Here is a 4,265-nt window from a genome sequence, read left to right as displayed (position 1 = left end):
GGGGTTTCACCATGTTGACCAGGATGGTCTCGATCTCTTGACATCGTGATCCACCCGCCTCGGCCTCCCAAAGTGCTGGGATTACAGGCTTGAGCCACCGCGCCCGGCCAAGAATATGTTACTTGAGAGCAGTGACAGTGGGTCACCTCCTTCAATAATGTTTAGCTCAATGCTCAGGATCTCACAAATGCTAATAAGTCCTCTGTACTGATTGAAATTGGAATTCAATGAGTGCCAATTAATTAACACGTTCTACTCAAAAGGTGGTGGGATATAAATGTGAACAGGTTCCCATTGAAAAGGACCAGGATTCTAGGAGAGGAGAAACCATAGGGATAGATTCTATAAAAGCAGGACCATGAGAACACGAAGAATGGATATTTTGGAAAACTTTCCTGACAATTTGAAGTTGATATCAGGGATGACTGTCAAGATGTTTAACAAAATCTGCCTCTCATATGCAGAACATTAGGTTAAATGTACCATTGGTTGACTAGGTGTAGCAGCTTCTCTCATATATTTTTGTATTTTGTGGTTTTTTTTAGAGATACGGTCTTACTGTGTTGCTCAGGTTGGAGTGCACTGGCTCAATCATAGTGTACTACAGCCTCAGGCTCCTAGGTTCAAGTGATCCTCCTGCCTCAACCTCCTGAGTAGCTGGAACTACAGGCATGTGCCACCATACTTAGCTAATTTTGAAATATTTTGTAGTGACAGAGTCTCACTATGTAGCCCATTTTGTAGTGAGAGTCTTGCTATGTCGTCCTCTCCCCTCGGCCTCCCAAAGTGCTGGGATTACAGGTGTGATCCTGTAATCCCTGCCTCCTCATGTCTTCGGTGACCAAGGTTTCATTCTCACTCAGCACGTCACCCAATATTAATAATTATAAGGAGAATGGACATAATTGAGGAAGAAACTGGAGAGTCTCTCCTATTTATTCATGTTTTTACTGTGATTTGACAAGCTTATTAATTCTTTTTTTCCAAAAACAAGACTTATATACATTTTATGTTTTTTTCAGACTCCTTTTTCTTTTTTTTGAGACAGAATCTCGCTCTGTCGCCCAGGCTGGAGTGAAGGGGCGTGATCTCGGCTCCGGGTTCAGCCAATTCTCCCGCCTCAGCCTCCTGAGTAGCTCAAACTCTTAACCTAAGGTGATCCATCGCCTCGGCCTCCCAAGGTGCTGGGATTATAGGCGTAAACCACCACGCCCAGCCTACAGACTCCTTCTTCAATTAACATTTGTAAAGCCAAATCCACACACCTAGAATTAAGCAGACAGATCTACAGAAAACTGGCAGGACCAAAAAAAAAAAAGAAAAGAAAAAAAAGAAAACTGGCTGGAATGTTATCACAACCAGTCCATTCACTTAAACCCAATTAATAGAGCAGTAATCTACAATGACATAAAAATTATCTTTATTATTATTTTGAGATGGAATGTCACTCTGTTGCCCAGGCTGGAGTGTAGTGGTATGATCTCAGCTCACCGCAATCTCCATCTTGTGGATTCAAGTGATTCTCGCCTTGGCCTCTGCAGTAGCTGCAATTACAGGCGCATGCCACCACGCCTGGCTAATTTTTGTATTTTTAGTAGAGACAGGGTTTCATCATGTTGACCAGGCTGGTCTCGAACTGCTAACCTCAAGTGATCTGCCTGCCCCAGCCTCCCAAAGTGCTGGGATTACAGGAATGAGCCACTGTGCCTGGCCAAAAATTATCTTTAATCATATCAAAGAATTTTGCTGTGTGTCTTAGGTTGAATTTGATGGGGACAATTCTCTGAGGCAGAAATTTGCTTGCAGAAGGTTAACTGGGGAGAGCTGTCAATAGCAGGATTAAGCAGGGATGTTGGACTGTGATGCAGTTCGCACAGAGGCCTCAGCTGATTTTATGGGGGAATCCGTGGAGCAGGGACGGCTGTACTAACTGGGACAAGGGGCTGGGCCTTGCAGGCTGGCTGTCCCTGGGGAATGAACATGATTTTAGGTGAAGCAGCCCCCTTCTGTAGAAGGGAATTCCCCAGTAGACTGAGAGCCACCACTGTCTGGGTCATAAATGGGGAATTTGGGAGCTTGGTTGGCGTGGCACTGCACAGCATCTATGACGCCAATGTTGCAGGACACTTAAGAAGCCTTCATATTGTGTATTTCTGCAAAGACTTGATTTTTGATACAGTAAGAACTGTCAGTCTGTGCCCTTCCATCAACTGCTTTTTTCTTTATCAGAAATGAAACAGGCCAGGCATGGTGGCTCATGCCTGTAATCCCAGCACTTTGGGAGGCTGAGGCGGGCAGATCACGAGGTCAGGAGTGCGAGACCAGCCTGACCAACAGGGTGAAAGCCCCGTCTCTACAAAAAATACACACACACAAAATTAGCCAGGCGTGATAGCCTTCATCTGTAATCCCAGCTACTCAGGAGTCTGAAGCAGGAGAATCGCTTGAACCTAGGAAGTGGAGGTTGCAGTGAGCTGAGATTGTTCTATTGCACTCCAGCCTGGGTAACAGAGTAAGACTCCATCAAAAAAAAAAAAAAAAAACAACCAAGTGGCTGAATAGTTCAATTGAAAGGCAGACAGCTTGACATACGTTTTCAGCAAACGCTTTTCCAGAGTTCAGGTGCTCCCAGATGCTCCAAGTGATAGGCATGGTAAACTCCTCCTAGATGTGTTTCTTGGCTTTTTGTTTTGTTTTTTAAGACAGGGTCTTGCTCTGTCACAGACTGGAGTGGAGTGACCGTGGCTCACTGCAGCCTTGCCCTACTGGGCTTCAGCAATCCTCCTGCCTCAGCCTCCTGAATAGCTGGAACTACAGGCATATGCCACCACACCTGGCTAATTAAAAAAAAAAAATTTTTTTAAGATGGAGTCTCGCTCTGTCGCCCAGCCTGGAGTACAGCAGTGTGATCTCGGCTCACTGCAATCTCTGCCTCCCAGGTTCAAGCAATTCTTTTGCCTCAGCCTCCCAAGTAGCTGGGATTGCAGGTACTGTCACCACGCCTGGCTAATTTTTGTGTTTTTAGTAGAGACAGTGTTTCGCCATGTTGGCCAGGCTGCTCTCTAACTCCTGACCTCAGGTAAGCCACCTGCCTTGGCCTCCCAAAGTGCTGGGATTACAAGCATCAGCCACCATGCCTGGCCAGATTTCTTGCAGAGATGGAATTGGTCTTGAACTCCTGGGCTTAAATGACCCTCTTGCCTTGGCCTCCCAAAGTATTGGGATTACAAGTGTGAACAAATATGCCCTGCCCTAAATGTGTTTCTTAGCGTTGGTGAATCTTTGGAATATTGAACCCAGATGTGTCGCCACTGTCCACCCTCTTTTCAGTTCTGCTTATTACTGCCACTCCACAAGATCAGGAATCAAGACAAAGGCATTGATTTATGTTATATCGATACAACTATTGAAAAAGGTAATATAATTTTTTCTCTTATTTTGGAGGTCTTGAAGTGTTATGTAAAAGTATAGTCTGATGTTTTATTATAGACATCTTATAGACAGGATTAAAATAGCCACTTTAAATCAAGATGGTGATGTTTCTCTTATCCTAATTGTGTTCATGTTGTAACATGTCTATTGCAGTTAAGTCTTTTGCAGGAATGTACTACCTTAATCAGGAAAATTGCAGCCTCACTCCTGGCTTTCAGCTGCACAAATACTCAAAGTAATCATTAAGTTATTTAATATGCAGAATGTATAAACACACTCTTTACAATGGCTCTGATCATTTTCGAGATCCTGAAACTGTAAATATATCATTTATGGGTGGTAATTGAATAGTACTGGCAGTAAAATAGTGTTATAATAGCTTACTTACTAAATGAACCTATTGGGCATCACATCTTTTATTGGCAACATTAAAATGGGTGTGATTGTTGGACGTTTCTCAAAGTGATTTGTACTCAGCACATTTGCAGTTAGTAGTTCTAATGCTCATGAGATAAAGGAGCTGAGTTTACTATTGATAAATGGGGAAACCATGAAAAGGAAAACGTATTTCATTCAGATCTATAATAAAAGCAAAGATGTTAGGTGGGAAGAATCTTTTTTTTTAGGATGGTTTATTCTGAAGAATCTTTGTTATTAAGTAGTTATTTTGTGAGTCACACTTCATCTTCTTTGATGCACTCTAAAGAATATTTGGGCCGGGCGCGGTGGCTCAAGCCTGTAATCCCAGCACTTTGGGAGGCCGAGGCAGGTGGATCACGAGGTCAAGAGATCGAGACCATCCTGGTCAACATGGTGAAACCCCGTCTCTACTA

Source organism: Cebus imitator, unplaced genomic scaffold, assembly GCF_001604975.1.
Source record: "Cebus imitator isolate Cc_AM_T3 unplaced genomic scaffold, Cebus_imitator-1.0 Scaffold92, whole genome shotgun sequence".
Taxonomy (NCBI): domain Eukaryota; kingdom Metazoa; phylum Chordata; class Mammalia; order Primates; family Cebidae; genus Cebus; species Cebus imitator.
Note: the sequence above shows the minus strand (reverse complement) of the source record.